Genomic DNA, 10,632 nt, shown 5'->3' with positions numbered 1-10,632 from the left:
AGGGAGACTACGACTCGAGCCTAGATGTTATCATGCAAAATCATCCCTAAGTTAAGGTTTCTAGCTAACTTGCACAGGAAGCAAGCTATCCTAAACATGACTTGCACAGGAAGCAAGCCAAATTAAACCTAACTTGCACAGGAAGCAAGCTAAAACAAACACACAAGCACAAATAGCACACGCTATATGCAATCAGTTGGCTCAATCAAGGTTAGGTTTTAGTCGAGGGGTCATGTCAACCTCGACAAACAAACCACTGTAACAGGGTGAGGTTAGCTCTTAACCTTGACATTGAGAGTCAAGGTGAAGCAGATGAAAGGTGAGTGAAGATGAGACTTCACAGCTCTTATCCCTGGCCTGGGAGAGCTTAAGACATGAATGTGTGGGTTCAGAAGGTGGGAACCCTTATACACATATGACTGACACAATGTACAATGATCTTGGGCTAGTATCTGCAATGCATCAACACAGTAGTGTGAGCAAAGCAGATGACACACAGAATAGCAGGGGATGGATTGCACATCCCTGGTATCTGCCAATGCCTCTTCACTTAGGAGGTCTTTGGATATGTACAAGGACAAATGTAAACAAACACAAACATTGCCTCTTAAGGAGGACTTCAGACAGGTGCCTGGCCAAGTAACAGGCCAGGTCTTCCAGACTACATGGAGTTAGGATGTTATACCTCAATGCAAATGCTCTTAAGCAAAGCAAAGCAAGTTCTCAATGGAACTAAAGCAACTAATGTACCTGAAATCAATCAAATACAATCAGTACTTAGACAAACCAAAACCAAACAGCAAAGATCAACAGTTAATCTCTACAGGCAAACAATAATCACAATGCACAAAGGGTGCAAGCCATACGGCACAAACTCATGTTTTAAAACCTACAAAACAAAGTCAAAGTTAGTCATGAACAAGCAACAAGTCAACTCCAATTGTGTAAGCATCATCAATCATAGGCCATTGTGCTATTAACCTGAAACACAGCTCAAATGTGAGAGCACAAACCACTAGTACAAGACTAGGGTCAAAATGATATCAAAAGGTCAAAACAGAACATGAAACTTATCCAAAATCAAGATCAAACAATTAGGAAACAAATCCAAGTGGTTTCACATTCATATCATTCATCATTATCATTTCATGATCAAAATAGCACAAAACATGCAAATAGGAGCTCATAGAAGTCAACAGAAAGATTCAACTCAAACCAAATCATAAACATTTCAATAAATTCCCAAAAAATTCATGGTCAAACAGCATTCATAACATGTAAATCATACCAAATTTCAGCTCATTTGGGTCAAGGGAAGCAAGTCAATGAAATTCATAAAGTCAACACAAGTTCAAGCAAGCTCATTCATGGCATCAAAACAAGCATCAACTTCAATTAATCATAAAACAGAAACAACACATGATAAATGAATGGGACTAAAATCATGATGCACTTTAAGATGTCTACAATTCACATGTCAAATTTCAAGTCCATCCAATTAAGCATTAGAATTTCACAAATCAAATGAAATCATGTCTCACAAGAAGTCAACAATTGGTCAAACAGGGGAGAAATTACCAAACAAATAGGAAATGCATTCAAAAATTCCAGAAAAATTCACAAGCATTCCAAACATTCACAAGTATCTTCATGCAAAAATCTAGACCATTTTGAGTTCAATAAGCATGGTAATTAAAATCATGAAGTTGGACATGAATGGTGTGACACAAATTGTCACACCTCTATTCAAAAAATCATATCTCATCAACCAGCAATGATAAAATTAAAAACTCTATACCAAAATAACCATAAACATGTCTAGTTTAAGCACAAAATATTTGAGAGTCATTGGAGCAAGCATCATCATTTCACAAGCAAAATGGCAAGGCATACACAAATTGGACACACATGAACAAACCCTAGCCCAATTAAAAATCCCCACGTGCAAAAATTCTGGAAAAATCACCATAATAAATTAGAGATCATGAGGAGCATTTCACAAAAAATCCCATGTTATTTGGACAAGTATTGGAAGAGTTATGAATTTTCTAAGATCAACATGCCAAATGAAATAAAAATTGAAAAGTGGAAATTATTTAAATGGAATTAAACACGGACAATGGCAAACTTGTAATTACAAGGCCACTTAAGTGAAACGCCGCGTTTCACTTAAGGGCGTGGCAAGCGCTAATTGGTCACATGGCCATGAAACACGAAATACATACAAGGCGAAATCCCAGCAGATCAAACACGGGTTTCTGGGTTGAAAAATTAGGGTTTATGCAAGCATTCATCATGTTCATCATCGCGATGAACTTTTGTTCCAGATTTCAACAAATGAGATACCAATATGTTCATCTCCTAATGCTCATCAATAATCCAACCTTGGTTTTCCCTAATTCGAGCTAGCATGGAAGAAACAAGCAACATAACATTTGACAACCAAACTTCATTTCAACATTTCTCTCTTAATACTCAATGATTTTTCACGATTTAAAGTTCATTGAACTCAGCATGGCAAGATCTATTCAAAGCATCTCTCAATTTTAACAATGGCAAGGTTTGAATTCCTACCTGATTTGAAGAACAGGGATGGATTCGTGGTTCTTTGGCCGTGACAAGCTGAAACAGAAGCGCCTTGAGGTTCCAGATGATGAATGGAGGAGTGTTGAAGGTTCAGTTGCTTCAATTCCAGCTCAAAATCTCAACTGCCATGGAAGAGGTTCAATGGAACAGTGTTGGTTTTGCTTGAACAGTCATGGATCTATGCTTACAACAGCTTCCAAAATGATAGTAAGTGATGAATCAATGAACAATGGCACAAGCTCTTTGGAAATTTTTCAGAAAAAATCCAAGTGAAGAATTGAGAGAGTTTTTTTTTTCTAGATCTAGATCTGAGTAGAAATGGAATGCTCAGTGTGTTTTCTGTTATGATTAACTATATGTACCAACTGTTAATGAACCTTGTTAATTAAACTTAAGCCAAAACACAAGGATTAATCAAAATGAAAGTTATGTGCAAATTGCTAAACCAAATATTATGCATGGGGGTGCATGCTACAGTGCACGAAAATGGGCCTAAACACATCCCAAATATGGTTTTTGATCATTTGCAATTGGTAGAATGTGTAGACAATGATTAATTTCAAAGTCAATTTTTCACCTCTCCCTTTTTAAATTCAAGTCACTTAAAAAAAGGCCATTTTGATTGGATGATTTTTGGTGAAATGTGATGGAGGATTTGGATAGAGCATGTCAAATGTGACTTGTAGCAAAAAACCTCACTCAAATTGGCCAAATGGTTTGAAAGTTATCTCACTTTGAAGTTCAACTTTTCTTGAAAATGATTTGATCATAACTTGCCAACCATAAATGAGAAATGAGTGTTCTTGGACTTTTTGGAAATGGGAGAACAAGATCTTCAACTTTCATGTTGGACAAAATTTCATTTGAAGCTTGTATGATGATGTAAATTTGAGGAGAAGAACTTTCCATTTTTGGCAGTTTCCAATTACAGGTCACTTGCTATTTTTGGAAACTTTTGATCTGACTTTATTTTCTCCAATCTTGATCTTTGATATGTCAAATAAGACTTGTATGGACATGAATGAAGCCTTTCAATCCAACTCCCACCTTCAAATCCATAAAAACAGGCACAGTTGACCACAGTTGACCACAATTGAATTTCTAGGGTTTCTGATGGATTGAACAATGAATGATGACTTCTGAGCACCCAATCTTTGACCAAACCACTTCAAAAGGACCCCTAGGTCCTGTAAACATGTTGACCCAATCCTAGGGCTTTGTTTCCTTGAGGAATGCATTTGCTTGCTTGCTTGACTGATCCTCCTAACTAGTTGACCTAATCTTGTCTGATGGCTTGCACTTGGGCAAAGGACAATGCAATGTTATGCAGTGGACTATGTTATGTTAATGACCTAATATGAAAATGAATGTACAAAAGGTAGGTGCAAATTTGAGGTGCTACAGCCGCTAGACCAACCGCCTCGCAACGCTACCTCCTAAAAAAAATCTGTTTTTTTGTTACAATGTTTGTGAAAAAGTCCAATTTTTTTAAAATATTAGATTTCTGACTTTTGAAAAAATTTATGGAAAAATACAGATCGTAAAAGTTATAGGAATTGAGAAACAAACCCAATTTTCACAGTAACACACCACATATCACAATACATATCATGTTAAGACATGTTATAACAATATCATACAACAATGCAAAATCTCATTAATAACAAACCATTTACGATGACCATAGGAGATTTATCACAAATCCCATTTGATCACCAAATTAACACAAAGAAACTAAGTTTTAATCAATTGATGCCAATAGGGTTTTGCCAAAACCCTATTTGGTCAAACATATTACATAAGGAAACAAAATATATTATTGACGCTGATGAGAGGGTAAGGATCCTTCACCACCCAGGTTGCCTATGATCACCCATCAGTAAAGAAATTCACCCTTAAATTAGAATCGCATAATCTCTTAAATTTTTCGCGATAGTTTTTCCTTCCTATAGCTCCATAAGGTTCCTTGTCTCTTTCTTTATTTTCCATTTTTACCTATCAGACTAAATATCAATCTCTCACCTTTTCTATTTAAATAACCTAAAAAGAATTTTGTTAATTCTCAACTCTCCCTCAATTATTGGCTATTACTCATTAACACTCAAATTTCATTAAACTTATAATTTCACCCCATAACTCACAATTCATATATTTCTATTATGTTAATTAAATAAAAATTCCAATTAAATAAATATTTTTAAAAAAAATCTCAAAAATATGAATTATTCCTAATAATTCAATTTTCTCCAATTATCACTAACTAATTAAAATTATTTAAATACCTCTAATAATTCAAATAATTTTTATTTTTATTTTTTTACTCTTAACTCTATAATCTCAATAATTATAATTACTAAAATACCCATACATCCTTAGCACACCAAAATAACACAATTAATACAAAAAGACTTCAATGGTTAAATAAAATATTAATTTAAAATTGGAGTGTTACAAATCTCTCTCACTTAGAAATATTTTCTCCCTAAAAAATTACATGGCAAAAACAGATTCGAATAAGATTCCTTCATCTGACTCTCCAACTCCCATGTCATGTTACCCCTAGCGGATCCTCCCTAAACCACATTCATTAGAGAAATCTATTTACCTCTGAGTTGTTTCACTTCTCGATCCTCAATCCTCATGGGTGACGCCTCGAGAATCAGATTATCCTGACTTGCACATCATCCATTTAAATTATATGAGATGGATCAGGAATATACTTCCTGAGTTGGGATACATAAAAAACATCATGCACATTTGAAAGGAATGGTGGCAAGGCCACCCTATAGGCAATAGATCCCACTCACTGGGTAATCAGATATGGACCAATGAAGCTATGAGTAAGCTTCTTAAACTTCATCACACGTCCAACAACAGTCACATGAGCGACTCTCATAAATATATGATCGCCTTCTCAAAACTCAAGAACCTCCATCTGCTTATCATGGTAACTTTTTTTCCTACTCTAAGACGCCTTCATCTTCTCTTGGATCATCTTCACCTTCTTAGTAGTCAACTACACGATCTCTGGTCCAAGTAAAACATGCTCTTCATGTTGGAGAATTGCCATCCAAGGCGCAGCGGAATTTAAAAATTTCTCCATTTAGTGATCCTTACGAATGGGCATGATCAGTGATAGAATCGTTACCTCTTGTGGCGATTCAAACCTTTGGTGCAGATCTCTGATAATGATCAAAACCTTTGATACAGATCCACGGGGCGATCACGAACGTTGAACGATGACAACGTCTCTACTCAGTCCACACGAACGGATTCCTTCAATCGCAGTGCTAGCTGTTATGAATGAAGGCTTTGAGTGAGAGAAAGAGAGATACGAAATTCCAACTCTTCAGTTGTGTTGTATTCCCATACAAAGCTTCTGCACAAGAGCTCTATTTATAGAACCACTTGTGTGGGCTTCAAGCCAAAAAAGCCCACTTAAGTGCATTTTGGCCTATATCTCATAATATGCCAAAATCACTTAAGTATTTGGTACCTTACCATATTTCGTATTCTGCTTAAGTACACCGTACCTTACGATGTTCCTTAATTATTCTATCTCTCATCAATCCGTCCTTTGTGTGTGACCCTATAGGTTTTCGCGGCGTTGGCAATTATATTAAATCACGCATTTAACATAATAAACAGTGAGCGGTATCTAGCAACACATCACTGCTACCCAAGTCACGAAAATGTCATGTGATCTGACAAAACCTCCTGTGATAATAATTATGTGTATAATTACCCCTTTGCCCTTATGTCTATATTGAACACAAGGTATAGACCATGTCACCCTTGTCCAGTTCAATATTGGGCCCATAGACATTTATCCTGTTACGCAGGATTGGCAAATTCCATCTAGGACACTCATGTCCCTCAGCATGCTTCATGGAGTACCCATCAACTGTCTTTATGGTCATCCAGTTATGGACAACGTTAGATCAGCAACAAAGCACTCGACTCTACATCTAGGATCCATAGTGGTTTCAGGTCGAAGAGTGGTATACACTATTATCACCATGAGAATAACTTATGACACTTTTGCATAACTTTCTATATAGTATTCTCATAGCGGGTCAATCCGGTATAAATATTACTCCTAATATTCATACCTATGTTTAAGACTTAATAACTCTTTATCCATGATCATTGAGATGTGATCATCAGTCTACAAACATAATAGTCTTAATGCTTTAATGTTATCCCACTTCACATTAAAGCTCGACTACGGATACTTTAAGAATAGTGCCCTTATGTTTAATGTGTTCTCATGATTAAGTCACACTTAATACATTAAACGGACTATCTATTCTAGGGACTTTATTAATCAACCATAATAAAGAAAATGCCTTTAAATAATTCGATACAAGTACCAAAAGTATTGGCCTTTAGGGCTTACACCAACAATCTCCCACTAGCACTAGAGCCAATCAGGCATACCCCGTACGCCCATTGATCTAGTATGGCCATCATGCTTCTGCTGCGCAAGAGGCTTTGTCAGTGGGTTAGCAACATTGTCAAGTGTAGGTACTTTACATATTTTCACACAACGTCTAAGTATGTGTTTGGATCGTTGGTGAGATCTAGGCTCCTTAGCTTGTGCGATAACACCATTGTTATCATAATAGAGACCAATGGGATCCACAATGCTAGGGACTATGCCAAGTTTATTGATCCAAACAGCTTCCTTTGCTGCACTTAAGGCAGCAATATACTCGCCCTCAATTGTAGAATCAGCAACTGCATCTTGCGTTGAACTTTTCAAGCTCACAGTGCCACCATTTAAGCAAAACACATAACCAAATTGGAATCATTCATATTAAAGCGTCTTAGCAATTTGTCTATGTACTCTGACTTAGGCCAAGCATTTCATGATCTATCTCTATAGATTCTGATAGGCTGCTTCAGCCAGGTCCTTCATAGAAAAGCATTTCCCCAACCAAGAATTTACTTGTTGCAGGGTAGGGATATCGATTCCAATGAGTAATATGTCATCTACATATAATACCAGGAATACGATGATGCTCCCACTAACCTTCTTGTAGACACAAGGCTCATCTTCGTTCTTGATGAATCCATACAGTTTTACTGTTTCATCAAGGCGAAGATTCCATGAGTAGGTCACAGGCTCATCTTGATCCATGAGTAATACATCACCTTGATCAGATATCCATAAATCTCAGGTAGGTGACGTATCCTTCCTGACCTACGCTGGTCTTGTTCTACTTGAGCAGGTTGCTCTTACACAACTACTTGTGTTTCCTTCTCTAATTCCTCCATAGGTGTATCGATGCTTTGTGATTCTTGAATTTCTTCAAGCTCTACTTTCCTCCCACTGGTTCCTTTGGAATTAAAATCCCTTTCTAGGAAAACTCAAGTTCGAGCGACAAACAGTTTGCCCTCAGAAGGATTGTAGAAATAATATCCTCTTGTTTCTTTAGGATACCCCACAAATAAGCATTTGTCAGATTTGGGCTCAAGCTTAGTTGAAATTTGTCGTTTCACATAAACTTCGCAACCCCAAATCTTCATGTAAGACATATTTGGTCTCTTACCACTCCATATCTCATATGGTGTCTTTTCAACCTTTTGGATGGAACGCGGTTAAGTGTGTAAGCTGATGTCAATGGTGTATATCCTCAAAAGGAGTTAGGAAGATTGGTGTGACTCATCATGGATCGGACCATGTCCAACAGGGTTCGATTTCTTCTCTCAGATACACCCTTCCATTGGGATGTTCCAGGAGGAGTAAGTTGGGATAGGATCCCACACTCTTTTAGATGGTCATCAAACTCTAGGATTAAATACTCATCACTTCGATCTGATCGAAGAGTTTCAATATTCTTACCTAGTTGGTTTTAACTCGTTAGGTTTCACCCTTTTGTATTAATGTTATTAATAGGCATTTCAAGATCAAGGACATATAGTCCATTGTTCATTCGTGCAGTAGCATAAAATATATCATTCAAATAAATTGAGCAACAATTGTTCTTTATTATAAATGAAAAACCAAACTTGTCCAAACAAGCAATGGAAATAATATTCCTGCTAATTGCAGGTACATAATAACAGTTCTCTAACTGAATTATTAAACCACTAGGTAAAGTCAATACAAAAGTTCCTACGGCTAAAGCAGCAACCTTTGCTCCATAGCCAACTCGTAGGTCGACTTCACCTTTTGCCAAATCTCTACTCCTTTTTAGTTCCTGCACATTTGTACAAATGTGAGAACCGCATCCAGTATCTAATACCCATGATGCAGAAGTAGATAAATTAATAACAAAAATACCTGAAGTTGAAGTCTCTACTCCATTCTTCTTATCTTCCAGGTACTTTGGGCAGTTCCTCTTCCAGTGTCAGGTCTTACCGCAATGGAAACAGGTGCCTTCTTTTGCTATGCCTCCACTAGGCTTCAAAGCAGCAGTGGGTCTGGGATTGGCAACTTCCTTGCCTTTCCCCTTATCACTCTATTTAGTGGGCCTTTTGTTCTGTCTCTTTCCATTTCCGATCATCAGAATGGACTTCCCTTTTGACTTCAGATTCTGCTCGGCAGTTCTCAACATGGCGAGCAGTTCAGGAAGAGATTTGTCCATATCAATCATATTGAAATTTAGGACAAATTGACTGAAACTATCTGGCAACGATTGCAAAATCAAATCAGTTGCAAGTTCCTTTTCGAGGGGAAAACCCAATCTCTCAAGGTTTTCCACATACCCAATCATCTTGAGTACATGGGGACCTACAGGGGCTCCCTCAGCTAACTTGCTTTGAAAAAGAGCTTTTGAAACTTCAAACCTCTCATGCCTTGCTTGCTCTTGATAGAGCAACTTCAGGTGTTCGATCATATCGAACGCTGACATGTTCTCATGTTGCTTTTGCAATTCTGAGTTCATGGTAGCCAGCATGAGACAAGCAGTTTCATTGGCATCATCGACATGCTTCTTATAAGCATCTCTTTCCGCCTTAGGTGCAGAACTAGGAGGTTCCTCTTCAGGAACAGGTGTCTCCAAGACATACAACTTTTTATCATGTTTGAGGATAATCCTCAGGTTTCGGTGCCAATCCAGAAAATTTGTCCCAGACAATTTTTCCTTATCAAGGATTGATCGCAGGATGTTGTTCGAGGTGTTTGCTGTCATGGTAATCTACACAAGGATTAATGAAAATATAAGTATCATTGACATATTTAATTAGGCCTTTAATTAAACATGCTCCCACTATTTTACTCAAAACAAATGACCCTCATCACCTGATTCGGAAAATCCCGTTGGAAGATTTTCTAGTGGGTCGAGATCCATATTTCACTTCGTTCTAAGTCCGCGTAGGCGGATTACACAAAACTAGGTTATTTAGGTAGGAACTCCTTCCAATTGTATCTCATACAACTCTCGAAAATTTCAGTTGGGTGAATAACTCCTTATTCCAATCCATCATATGGATCATTCCCAACTCTTGCTTCTAAACATATATATAATCTTATTATAATTTGTTTAGTTAAGTTTGACCCATTGTTTTAACAGTTGGATATTACAATTATCCCATCGCACCTTACTAATATAGAACATGCACCTCGCGTAGGCGAAACCTACATTATTCGATACTAGTCTTGATGAGTGTTAAAACTTGGAAAGCTTAAAACTTAATATTTAGTTTTGAGGGAATTGCAATTTTTATGATCTCACCGGCTTGTTTATCATATAAACCGTCTCTCACATGCATCAACATACATTCACATGCATCAACATACATACAAACAAAATGAAACAGTTATGGCCCCTAGCGCAATTGTTCTCCCAAGCCAATGAGAGAACCTAAGCTAACCTACAACGATCTAAGCTTCTCCAAGCAAGATCTTCAAGGTTGTCCTCCTTTGGCACTGACTTCTTTGCTTTCTCCATATCATTACATTACATGAAAGAAACTCGTTTTACATACGAGGGAGTGAGATGAGAAAAGAAGTTACATTTGGGAGATTAAGAGAGAGGCACGACACGCAGGTCGTATTTTAAAAACCCAAAACAAAACAAAGGAAAACTAAGGCCATAA

This window comes from Lathyrus oleraceus, chromosome 3 (assembly GCF_024323335.1).
Source record: "Lathyrus oleraceus cultivar Zhongwan6 chromosome 3, CAAS_Psat_ZW6_1.0, whole genome shotgun sequence".
NCBI classification, from domain to species: domain Eukaryota; kingdom Viridiplantae; phylum Streptophyta; class Magnoliopsida; order Fabales; family Fabaceae; genus Lathyrus; species Lathyrus oleraceus.
Note: the sequence above shows the minus strand (reverse complement) of the source record.